The sequence below is a fragment of the Arvicanthis niloticus genome, chromosome 14 (genome assembly GCF_011762505.2).
Source record: "Arvicanthis niloticus isolate mArvNil1 chromosome 14, mArvNil1.pat.X, whole genome shotgun sequence".
Taxonomy (NCBI): domain Eukaryota; kingdom Metazoa; phylum Chordata; class Mammalia; order Rodentia; family Muridae; genus Arvicanthis; species Arvicanthis niloticus.
Window position 1 is genome coordinate 20,830,139 of NC_047671.1, and position 13,375 is coordinate 20,843,513.

At 40.9% G+C, this 13,375-nt stretch overlaps 1 protein-coding gene across 2 annotated transcripts in view; it reads left to right on the forward strand.

The window, feature by feature from the left end:
• The first annotated feature begins 17 nt into the window (after nucleotides 1-17).
• Fam210a (family with sequence similarity 210 member A) overlaps nucleotides 18-13,375 on the forward strand; it is a 35,071-nt gene continuing 21,713 nt past the window's right edge. The window contains exon 1 of one of the 2 annotated variants that reach the window (XM_076912520.1): nucleotides 18-198. The gene's annotated coding sequence lies outside the window, so the exon portion shown is untranslated. The remainder of the gene's footprint in view (nucleotides 199-13,375) is intronic. The other variant, XM_034517624.2, reaches the window with a different exon arrangement.

Genomic DNA, 13,375 nt, shown 5'->3' on the forward strand with positions numbered 1-13,375 from the left:
TACGAGCGGGCACGGAGGGTCGGAGCACGTTGCTAGTGGGCGCGGCTGGCCTGGGCTGTGGAGGCCTAGCTTTTGCTGGAGTCCTGCGGTTCGGCACCCTGCCTTACGCTTGGCCGGGTCGCCCTGCTGAGGCAGCTCCTAACGTCCCGTGCGGCGGGAATCCGTGGAGACGTCCCCACATCCTGAGAGGTAGCCTGGGTCCGTGTTTGCTGTGGGGCTTCGGGAGGGGACCAGAGGGCACCTTCACCGCGGGCGTGTGTCTGACGGCAGCGGAGCGCGCCGCTGACGATCTGTCGCGGCCTCCCTCCTGACGGGCGGGAGTCCTCAGCTCTCCGGACCCACCGCCGGGGGCAGTCGAAAGAGGTCACCCCTGTCCCGGGTCCATCTTTATTTACACCCTCTCGCGTTATGACCCTTTATGCCCTGCTCTTCCGTCCTTGCTAGTTGGAATGTCCTTTGGAAAATACTAACAGTTTTCACCTTTGGGACTGGCGGGCCACTTCTGATCGCCTTGTTTTTAGTCGTGCGGTACTCTCGAGGGAGGTATACCATTACAGGCTCCCCCTACCCCCCAAAATGAGGGTCAGAACCTACCTGTGGATTAAGATAGTTTACGCACCAACACATATAACTTGCCTCTCTCCCCTTCAAAGTTGTGCAAAACCACTGTCAGATTTGCAGTGTATCCTGACTTATTCTTCAGCAAATTTGGTCCGTCCAAAACCGCTTTGAAAATTAGTTTTGTTAATCCACCGATTTGTAGGCAATTTTATTAACATGGTCTGGGGGAAAATAGATTTGCAGCCTATACCTCCCAGTATGATCGCTTGCAACTTGTGGAAATTAGCCCTTCTGAGGTCGTTGACCCGTTTATAAACCTTGAACTCAACGGCTTCCTTTTTAACAAGTATGACAAATCGATTTTAGATAACTGGGATTGCGTACTGTATTATATGCCATTATCCAGTTTGAGAGTTAATTTCCGTTCAAATGCAAAGGGATTGGCGCTAGACCCCCAAAGCTCTGTGTGCATATTGAAACATTGGAATTTGTTGTATCCAATGATTGAGGTTGGGGGGGGGGATTCCCTCCTCCCCCAGATAAGCTTTTGTCATCTTAGAGAAAGCAAACCTAATTTTAACCTTCAAAAAACTTTAACGACAGAATTTCAACATGTAACGCAGGCTGGATTTAAACTCATGATTTTTTTACCACAGCCCTCCCCAATGCAGGGATTACAGGAAGACACCACCACACCTGCCTTAAATCTTTCTCTTAATGGATTTAAACCTTCTTAACTACATGTTTATGTGATTTCCACAATGTATTGATGTTACAAGTTCAAACTTTACATATTGGTAAAGATATTCAAACTTTGTATCTTTGTCTTAGTGCTGTCTGACTTTCCAGAAATTGAGTTAAAACAATGATAGCTAATACTTTCCTATTTTTTTAGTTCCAAGCTAAGTGTTGGTACTAAAAAGTGTTGGTACACACATCCCTTGCTCATTTTCTTGTGTAATCCAGTAGAGTAGTTAGGATTGTTTTTGCAAACGAGGATTAAATTTGTTTGCCAAAGTCAATCTGGTAAATAGTGGACCCGGGATTTGGTCCCTGGACCTCTATGCTAATAATCAAGCAGGGTCTAGAAGGTCACTCGGAACTGAAAGTCACCCAGCATGTAAATTTTCAAAAATATTTTCACAATTCTTAAAGTTCCAGTCATCATGTTGAGAGAAAATAGCTGGTTAAGGGTGTTGGTTTGCCAGTATAGGAGTTAGTCAGACTGTAGCCATCATTTTCCTCGGGTTCATTAAACAAGTGCTACATAGTATCTACTTAGTGAATGACTGAATCTCTAAGGGGGTGGGGAGACCATTTGATTCATATTTTTTTAAAAAGTGTAACAAGGAATTTATTTGAAACCATTTATAAAAAAAAGTGGATATGTTTCCAAAGGAACACTTTTTTTCAAACATTTATTTATTATATATACCGTGGTCTGCCTGCATCTATGCTTACATACCAGAAGGGGGCGCCAGATTCCATTACCGATAGCTGTGGTTGCAGGGAGTTGAATCACTGGAAGAGCTGTCAGTGTTCCTAACTCTGAGCCATCTCTCCAGCCTCTTAGGTGCACTTGTAAGGTGTGGTCTTTGTTTTTAAATTGAGTGTAGTTTTCGAAATGTGATATTGTTTCTAAGATGTAGATAAGATGCCTGAACTTCTTAAGAATGATCTTGTTCTTTGGCAACAGAAAAGTGTAAAGAGTTTATGACACTTACCTGCTTACCTGTGTCTGTCTGTGCTGAAAGTTTATATCTCTTTAAAACAGAAAAAGATTGTTTTAAAAACCTTTTTTTCTAGAGTTGCAAGGGCTATTGAATTGAGGAATCTACACATGGTGATTATATATGTTCATTCAGGTTATAGTACCTAATCTTTAATCAAATACTAATCTCAGGGTTTGTTAGGGTATTTTGAAGGTACAGTTACCTGTTGACTTTCAAGTTGATTACTGTCAATAACAACCTCTGTCTTAACTTAGATATAGTTATAAATGTTTCAGTCTTATGTCTAACTTTCCTGTTGCTTTTATATTGCTGGAAAAACCTGACTACAGATTTTGTACTGAGTGTTTCCGGAGGTGGTGACACTTAAAAATATTTTTTATTGATGTAAAGTCATTGTCATTATGACAGATTCCATAGAGACTTTTTAAACTTCAGTATATTTAATCATATTCTGTCTTTATATCCTCTACCTATTCCCCTTCCATCTGTCCCTTTTTCTGAGATACTCCCACTTTTACTTTGATGTCAGACTTGTCATAGATACATATATGTATGTATGTTCTTGTTTATATATATATACTCTTGTTTATATAAATATATAGAGAGCGATGCTTTTATTTATAAAATCTAGGATCCACATATGAGTAAAAACACAGCAATATTTTGCTTAGTCAGGCTTATTTCATGTAACATAGTAATCTCCGGTTGTGTCCATTTCCTGGCAAATGGCAGTATTTCATAGTGTGTGTGTGTGTGTGTGTGTGTGCAAAGGAGTATGAAAGTCAGAATACAACCTTGGCTGTCAAGTCCTTGCTTTCCATCTTTCTGGAGACATGGTCTCTTTGTTGTACCAGTGATCTGAGCATTTGGGTATTGTGTTCTCCCATCCATTGTAGGGTCACTGAGATTAAAGACTGGCACCCACCCACCGAGGGGACCAGATTTGCATGAGTTCTGGCAAGTCTAATTCAGGTCATCACAAATGCAGGCAGACACTACCTACTATGCAGCCTTCCCAGCCCCATAGTTTCCTTCTTGGTGGCTAAATAAAATTATTTTGTGTATGTGTCACGTTTCCTACATTGTTAATTTACACTTAGGCTGAGTCCGGAGTTGGCTGCTATAAGTAGTGATGCAGAAAACACGGATGTGGAAGTATCTTGTAGTGTATGGGCTTGTAGCTTTTCTTCTGTTTTGGTGAGAGAGAGAGAGAGAGAGAGAGAGAGAGAGAGAGAGAGAGAGAGAGAGAGAATGAATATGAATGAATGAGAATGAATGAGAATGAATGAGAATGTGTATGTGTCCCTGTGTGTATGCCCATGCGCATGTGTATTGCCAGGGGTAGTATCACTAAATCAATGTGGTAGTTTCAGTTTTTGTTTTTTTTCTGCATTGGCTGAGCTGATTTATATTCTCATCAGCAGTGTATAAAGATTCCCTTTTCTACAAATAACAATATTTGCTATTTTTTTTAATATCTCTGGGGGTTCTATTGTATGTTATGTTGGTGTCTATGTTTGTGTATTGAGTGGAGTTGTGGGCATTTGGACATCATAGGACAATCTTGGATCTTGATTCTTGCCCTCCTACCTTCGATTTTTAATGTTGACCCATAGATCTCACATGTTCTGCCTTATTATTTTTGTCTGAGTCTTCTAATTTATCTACCTTGTTTCCAGGATAATGTTTTGTCTTTGATTTGCTTTATTACTGATAATTTCCACTGAAATTTTTACTTGGCATGTTGAGGTTTTTGAAATTTTCTATTTTTTATGTCTATTGCCTCCCTCCCCAATTTGTGTGTGTGTGTGTATGTATAGTGTGCATGTAGTGTACATGCCTGTGTATATACATGTTTACATTGTGTGCAAGTGAGCATACATGTGTGTGACTATGCATGTAGAGTCGCAAGGTTGATAATTTCATTGAGGCAGGGTCTCACACAAACCCAGAATTCACCCATATGAGTCTGGCTAGCCAGCTTGCCCTGAGGATGCCCTCTCTCTGCCTTCCTTCCAGGCTGAAATTACAGGTGGCCCACCATGCCTACCCAGCACTCACATAGGTTCTGGGTGTCTGAACTCCAGTCCTTACAGAGTCAGCCCTTGCTCCAGCTCCACTGTTGGTGTTTCTTTAGTAAATTCCCTTTTCATATCCCATACTGTCTTCCTTAGTTCATCCAGCTGATTACTTATATTCTCTTTGAAATCATGTCATTTTTGATTTTGTTGAACATTCACACAATCATTCTCTTGAATCATTTGAGATTCTATATACATCACTCACAGTGGAATTCATTACTATAGAATGAGTATGTTGTGAACAAGTTAGATTGCTTTGATTTTTTTTTTCTGTTCCTTACGTGTAGTGAGAATTCTGAATTGAGAATTTTCTGGGATGGGGTCCATGATTACGTATTTGAATCACCTCCATTCTTTCAAAAGTGTTTTTCATATTCAAGTAGAACTGAGATGTACTCAACAGTATAGCTCAGCTAAGTCCTCCACTTGTGTGCTCAGGACACAGCCCAATTTAACCCAGCACTACTCTAGTATAGAATATGATCAGCAGAAAAAACTGTAACTGATGAAGACATCCGCTAAGAAAATACATTAATAGGCACTTGGAAACAAAACGATACTCTGTTAAACTCCAGTGACTCGGAATAAAGGAACTGCCACAGTGTTGTGCATAGTAAGGGATTCCTTGCTAAGGGAAGGAAGGGAGAGAAACAAGCAGAATAAGGCTGATGCTTGGTGTCTAAAGAGAGAGAGGAAAATAACTGAAGGGAGAGAGAAGCCATGCAGATCTTCCTTCTGTCCTTTGGACCTTTTTTTTTTTTTCCTTTACTTTCTTTTCAAGCCTGGCTTTCCCCACAGAGCATAGGCTAATCTGTGGTTATCCCAGCCTCAGTCTTCTGAAGGCAGTATTGTTTTAGTTTGTTTGACTGGATTCATATTCCTTTTCTCAGTCTACTTTTAGTTAGAACTGCTCTATCTCCTTTCATCTGTATAGCAGTTACAGGATCTAGAATCCCATGGGAGATGGGCCTTTGGGAGTGCAGTAGCTTATTAATTTCATTAATTGAGTTGGGAAGGCTGGCCCACTGTGGACCATTCTCTTGCTGGGATTCTTGACTATGTAATGAAGAAAGCAAACTAACCAACAGCATGCATTCATCATTCTCTTTTCCTGCCTTTCTCAGTAGTCAGAGAAGATCCCAGGAGCATAGCCTCCTCCCTTTCCCAGGTTTTTCTTCCTTGTCACCATAATTCCCTGGCTTTCCATCCTTCCTGAGAAAGTTAACTGAAGGTCTGACTCCATAATGGGTAGACTTTTCAATGATGATGGTCTAGAGAAGTGACAGAGACGTAGACAATCATGACCATGAAAGAGTTCACGGTGGAATATAGTTATTGATAGTTAGTGCCTTTGGAAATGGATGAAGTATTTATAAAGTGGGCTGGCTGGAGTGTATCATAGGGTGATATTATTAAAGATAAGAAGTCAAGAAACTGAGGCATCAGAGTATTTGGGGGCAAAAATAAAATCTTCAATCCTGATTCTTTTTTTTTTTTCAAAATAATTCTTACCATGAATTATAAAGTAAGAACCTGTTGGTTTTTAGCTTCTCAAAGTACCATTTCTACTTTAGAGAACTCTAAGTTTTCTTTCTTAAACATACCAAATAACTTTTGAAAGGTGATATTCTAGTGCATTGGCCCCTGTGTATTTTCATACAAGTTGGTTAACCTTTATCAAAGGTTAACCTCACTGGTATATGGGGTTTTTTTTCTTATGTTTTTTTGGTTTTGGTTTTTTAGGTGGGTTTGGGGTTTTTTGTTTTGTTTTTTGTTTTGTTTTTTTGTTTGTTTGTTTGTTTTGGGTTTGGGGGGGGTTTTGTTTGTTTGGTTTTTTGGTTTTTCAAGACAGGGTTTCTCTTTGTAGTCCTGGCTGACAGGGTTTCTCTGTGTAGTCCTGGCTGACCTGGAACTCACTCTGTAGACCAGACTGGCCTCGAACTCAGAAATCCACCTGCCTCTGTCTCCCAAGTGCTGGGGTTAAAGGCGTGCAACACCACTGCCCGGCTTTTTAGGTTTTTTTGCTCTGTTGTCTAATTCAAAATATATCTTTGTCTGACCTCCATGCCCTTTCTCTTAAACAAACTTTAGATAGTAGATTTCTAAACACTCTTTCCTTTTTCTTCACAATATATCTACAACATAGTTGGACTAGCTTTAAAACTAAAAGCATTCTATAAGCACTAGCAAAATTCAAAATTCAGGCAACAGGCAGAATTAATATCATTCAAAAATATTAATATCATTCAAAATAGTCTTTAGTCAACTCATATGTAAAAGACTTCATATTACAAATGTTGCTTAAAGAGTTCACCAATATGAATAGGAAGAAAGAAACAGAAATTCTGTGTATTTTGGAGCACCTCGGAGTAGGTCGTAGCTTTTCCCACACCTGGCTTTACCAATGAATCACTTTCTGCTTCAGGTAGTGAAATGGACTTACATTTGCTATAACAGTAAAGGAAACAGTAACAAAGAGTTTAAAAGGAAAAGAACACTTCCTGTTCCAGAGCTCTAGCTCTGCCTTTACCCATGCTAGGTTGGCTCCAAGGCAGGACACTGAAAAGTTGTCAAGATTCCTGTAGTCATTGGTTGTGTGTGTGTGTGTGTGGGGGGGGACTAAGGCCCCACAAATTCCAATAAATGTCCTCCCACAAGTCCACTCTGAACCAATAACAGTCATCTCATGTTAAAACCCTGTTATGTATGCAGTTGTAACTCTACCTGGACAGAGCTTCAGAGTACAGAGTCACACCATTAACCAGTGGACTTTTTATTCCACACCCCTTCAACACACATACATACACATATGTGTGTGAATCCTGGCGTGTGTGGGGGGGGGAGGTGAACCACTGAATCCAGCATGTGGAAGTCAAACAGTAATTTGCAAGGAGCTTTCTATGCACTCTATCTGCTCCAGAGATCAAATGTGGTCATCAGGCTCGGCTGCAAGTACCCTTAGGCTTAATCTTGCAGGTCCCCCACCCCCATGTGGAGTTTTAATTAGATTCCAGTATTGAAGCTGGAGAAAGTGAATAAAAAATGGGGTTTCTAAAAATAAAATATGTTTTAAGTTGGCAACTAATAGTATCAGTTACAATGACTAACCAAGTAGTTCAGTTAACATAGTTACCTATTTTAGTTTTTAGTTATTCTCTAAAGTTTGCTGTTTATCATAGCTTCAGGAAGCTGTGACTTTTTGTTTGTTTTTGTTTTTGTTTTGTAATGCTGAAATGTTTGGTACTGTAGTCACACTAGTCAGACCAAGTGTTGAATAGCCTGCCTGTATCAAGCATCAGTCTTGTTGAACATAGTGAACATAGACCATTGCCATTGTTACAGAAAACTGCTTCACAGAGTGCTCTGAGTTCTTTATGTGGCGCTTACGTCTAAGTATTTAGCCACAGAGGTTCACACACACACACACACACACACACACCAAGACAAAACAAAACACCACCCTTGTACTGGGTTTTATTAGTGACTCTATGACCAGGAATTTATTCCATTTGAGAGGTAGAGGTTATTCATGAGATAATACAATGTTTGAGATAATAGTTAGCTTTTGAAATTACTGGGCTTTTTAAAGCCCTCTTTCCCTTGAAAGAATACAAAATTGTTTTTATTATCCAGGTACTTGCAGATAATAACACTTTAGTATTGGCCCTTGAAGTTTGAAGTCAGGCTGTTGTAGTGTGACGTTGTCCTGACATTCTTTGGTGATGAACAGCAATGTGTAAGCTGAATAAACCTTTTCCTCTCCAACTTGCTTCTTGGTCATGATGTTTGTGCAGAAATAGAAACCCTGACTAAGACAGGAGACATAAGCAAACACCTAACATGAGGACAAAGAAACAATTCTTTCCAAGTCTATCTCAGTGAGGAGCCTCCAACTGTCTCAGTCAGAAGAGCTTTCTCCCTCCAGGAATGAATGTTTTAATTCATAACTAAATAGGACATTTTATGACTATTTTACTTTGGTATAAGAAGCACAACAGAAAACATTCCACTCTGGTCCATTGTAGTGGGATATTTTCCCACTACTTTTCTATAAAGCTCGGGGATTGGGCTGAATAAGAGGCGGAGTGAGGAGAGGAAGAGAAGGAAGAGGAGGAGCTAGGAGGAGGAGAGAGATGTAGGAGCCGTGGAGGAAAACCACGCATGTATTGAGAGCAGTCCTGGGTAACAACTTATATCTAGGTTAGTTAATTGGGTAACACCTCTAATTGTGTGGGCATCTTGTTAATTGAGCATTACCAAATATATAAAGCCTTTGATTAATCTTTAAATTTAAATTAGATTAAAATTTAATCTAATTTAATCTTTTTTAAAATTTAATCTTTAAATTTAAATTAGAGTGTCATTTCTACCGGGTACCGCATAGATGACAGGTTGGTCTGGGCCCAGCCAAACGTTTTGCTGGCAGCTCGTGGGTGGCAGGGCCGGTGCTTCTGGCCGGCCTGAGCTGTGGCAGCTGCGAGGACATGCCACTGCTCATGGCTTCAGGCCTTGCCAAGTCAGAAACATGACGGCCCCATAACAACAAGCCAGATAAGGTGCCTCCAATTTAAATATTACCCGTAACAGTCCATAGCCCTGGAAGGGTTACAGGAGTGACACTTACAACAGTGTGTAACAATAGGAGATGTTTAGTAAATATTTCATGGTGCTTTGCTGTGACTGACCTAAAGCAGTAGAGGGCTCTGCTGTGGGAGGTAGAGTTAGGACAGCAGCCTCTGACTGCCAGGACAGGAAAGAAGCAGGGCTGCTGCTTTGGCCTGAGATACCATCTGCTCATCTGTACCTGCTCACCTGTACCAGCTAGGCACAAGCTAGAGTCATCAGAGAGAGGGAGCCTGAATTAAGAAAATGGCTCCATAAGATCCGGTTGAAGGCAAACTTATGAGGTGTTTTCTTAATTAGATGTGGAGACCCCAGCTCATTATTGGTGGTCCAGTGTTCTATAAGAAATCAGGTTGAATAAACAAGTAAGCAGCACCCTCTGTGGCCTCTGCTTCAGCTTCTGCCTCCAGGTCCCAGCACTGTTTGAGTTCCTGTCCTGCCTCCCGTCCGTGATGATCTATGATGTCAACGTGTGAGCCAAGTAAACCTTTTTTCTCCAGCTTGCTGTTGGTCGTGGGGGATATTACCCAAGTACTTTCAGGAATCAGTAATATGTTTGTGCTAATTCATATTTTCAGACATATTCAGATTACACACGCAGACACATGGTATCAATTATAGTTTAAGAAATGCTGTAAAGTTAAAAAGACCTTAAAGCAGTGGTCAGGAAGAGGCAGACTAAGGACTACATCATGTGAAAAAAAAATACTATGTAAAGTGACATTCTTACCCTTTGTCCTAGTTAGGGTTTTGTTTTTTGTTTTTGTTTGTTTGTTTGTTTGTTTGTTTTTCTGTGAAGAGACACCACGACTAAGGCAACTCTTATAAAGGCAAGCATTTAATTGATATTAGTATACAGCTTCAGAGGTTTAGCCCATTATTGTCATGGTGGAAGCATGGTAGCCTGTAGGAAGACATGGTGCTGGAGGAACTAAGGGTTCTAGATCTTGATCCAAAAGCAGCCAGGAGACTGCATTTCATATTGGGCAGAGCCTGAGCATAGGAGATTCTCAAAGCCCATCCCTACAGTTACACACTTCCTCCAACAAGGCCACACCTAATAGTGCTACTTTCCACGAGCCAAGCATTCAAACACTTGAGTCTATGGGGGGGTCAGATCTATTCAAACCACCACATTCCACTCCCTGCCCCCGCCCCCCATAGACTCATAGCCACAACATAATGCAAAGTACTTTTAGTCCAACTTCAAAAGTCCCCATAGTCTATCATAGTCTCAGCAATGTTTAAAGGTCCAAAGTTCAAAGTCTCTGCTGAGAGATTTATGCTATCTCTTAACTATAATCCCCTAAAAAGTCAAAATCAAAAGGCAGATCATATACTTCTAACATCACAGTATGTACCTTACAATCCCAAATCATAGGGAAGGGAGCACAGTGAGGAAATCCTGGACCAAAGCAAGACCAAAAACCAGCTGGGCAAACTCCAAATTCTTCATCTCCATGTCTGATGCCAAAGTGCTCTTCAGATCTCCAGATGCTTTCAGCTTTGTTGACTGCAACACACTTCTTTCTCTTGGGCTGGCTTTCCTTGGCAGGTATCCCATGGCTCTGGTATCCCTAACATCTTGGGGTCTCTAAGGCAACTTTAAAGTTTACAGCTTCATGCAGTGGCCTCTCTGGGCCTCCATGCAGGAACACCCCTGCTAACACATGTGGCCTCAGTGATTTTCCTTAAGTAGCAGAGGGTGATTCCATAACCTCTTCTATTCTTGACTCAAGCTAGAGCCACATTGCCAAAGCTGGCAAGTCTTTCTGATTCCTGGGGCAGGAACATGGCCCCTTGTTCAATTACATCTTCTCCAGTTTTCTGGCTTCCAAAGTTTCCATCACTGCCTAAGCTTGGCTGCCCTGGAACTTGCTCTGTAGACCTAACTGACCTTGAACTCAGAAATCTGCATGCCTCTGTCTCCTGAGTGCTAGGATTAAAGAATGTATCACCCTGTCTTGGCCTAAGCTGTTCTTTAATAGATTTTTATAAACATTGCCATTATGCATCAAGATGTGAATTAAAATCATGTGTTGATCCAGATCAAAAGCATATGACATCTCACTCAAGATCTGTATCTAAGGCCTATGTCTTCCAGACTCAAGATCCAGATCATGGGCATGTGGTCTTCTTGCCTCAAGATCTGGATCACAGGTGTGCCCTCCATTTCTGGATTGTAGTTCATTCCAGATATAATCAAGTTGATAATCAAAATTAGCCATCACAATCTACCCCTTTGTCAACTTGACACATATCTCCTTATATCCAAATGAAACGTGATATAACTATCTTCATACAACCACAAAGGTGCTGTAAATTTAGAATAGTCCCTTGGGGAATATGCTTTCCAAAAGATGGAAGCTTAGCTGGGTGGGATCATGCCCCAAGGTCACCACTCCTTTAGTTCTCTTTAATATCTTTAATCTGTTTATCTCCTCAATCTTAGGATTTAGGTACATTCTACTTCCTGATACCCTTTACATACTGAGCATACTTTAACTTCTGGTTCTCCTGCTTCTACCTCCCCAGTGCTGAAATTGTTGGTGTGCACCACCACACATGGTTTATGCCTTGCTGGGGATCAGATGTAGGCGGTTGGATTGGGTTGGATTGGGTTCGGTTGGGTTGGTTTCAGACAGGGTTTCTCTGTGTAGCCCTGGCTGTCCTGGAACTTATTCTATAGACTAGGCTAGCCTTGAACTCAGAGATCCACCTACCTGTGCCTCCTGAGTGCTGAGATTAAAGGCATGTGCCACCATAGCCCAGCCAAACCTAGGGGGTTTTGTTGTTGGTAGTGGTGGTTGCAGTGGTGGTAGCGATGGCAGTGGTGATAGTGGTGATAGTAGTGGTGGTGGTAGTGGTGGTGGTGGTGGCAGCGACAGAAGTAGTATTTTGGGGCATTATTTTACTTTATTGAGGTTTCTTCATAGTGATTTCTAGAGTGTCTGCACCATTTTGCATCCCCATCAACAGTCAGTGTGGGCTTCTCTTTAGGCATAGCCATGCCAGCATGTGCTCTCACTGTTTTTGATCTTGGCCATTTGGGGGGGGGGGGGGGCTAGCTAGACGAAATCTCAACCCTATTTATATTTATTTGCTTTTCTCCAATTGTTAAGAATACTTTTGAGCTTTTTTTAGCCATTTTTATTTCTTTTACTTAGAATTTTATGCCTGCTAGTCTACAGTCTGACAGCTTTGCTACAGGCTTAATCCTGTCGGCTTGTTCTTAACATTGGATCTCTTTGAATGACCCAGTCTAGTCTGCTTGGGTTTTGTATAAGATAGTATTAGATGAGAGCAAGATTGTCTTCTCATAGGAATTCTCCCAGTATCATTCATTGAAAAGGAGGTCTTTTCTCTCCAGTGTTTATTTTTGGTGCCTGTATTAAGGAATCAGATGGCCATAGATGTGAGGGTTTTATTTCTGGGCTCTCTATTTTGTTCCATTGGGTTTTGTGGCTTATTTCTTTTAGGCATTTGTTGTTGTTTAAGTTTGTTTGTTTTATTTATATGTATATATGTATTATGTATGTATGTATGTATGTATGTATATAGACATGTGTGCCTAGTTCCCATAGAAGCCAGAGAATGTGAGGACCCCTGGAAGTGGTGTCAAGGTCCAGGAGTCACCCTACAAACCACATGTACACCGATCTCAGTCAGACAAGGATAGTTTATTGAACACATACACCAAGACTGACTGATCAGTGATGTAGCTCAGACTTAGGAGCTGAAAGCTTTAACCCCAAATGTTTTTCAGGGTCAGTTTATATAGGCAGAAAACTATAATAAGCTCATAAGCAGGTGAGGGAAGGGCTGCAGGGTGGCCAGCCTTTTTCCAAGGTTTGTTTGGTTTTTGGTTTTTTTTTTTTTTTTTTTTTTTTTTTTTTGGTGTTTTTGTTTTTGTAGTTTTTAGACATAACAGTTGAAGCCAACTTCTATTTTGGTTGGTCCTGAGTGTAGCTTATGGTAGAATTTCTTAAGATTAACAAACCTCAGAACATACATAATAGGGTATGTGGTCTGCATGACCCTGCTTTGAATTAAGCTACTTTTCTGTGTCAGTAACAATGTGAAATCACAGGCAGGCATGGGACAAAATGGCTACAAGTTATGTATGCTAGGGAAGCAGGCTTTGACAGCTGGAATGACAGACAGTTGAGTTGCTATGTGGGTTCTGTAAGACCATCACTGAGCCATCTGTCCAGTCTCATAGGTGTCTGACTTTTAATGAAAGGATCAAGCTGTTTTAATGAATGCAGCTCTGTGGATGCCTCCAACTCTCCTTTTGTTCAATATCACATTTCCTATTTTGGATCTTTCATGTTTGCCTGTGAATTTTAGGATTGTACTTGAGAGCTTTGGGGAGGG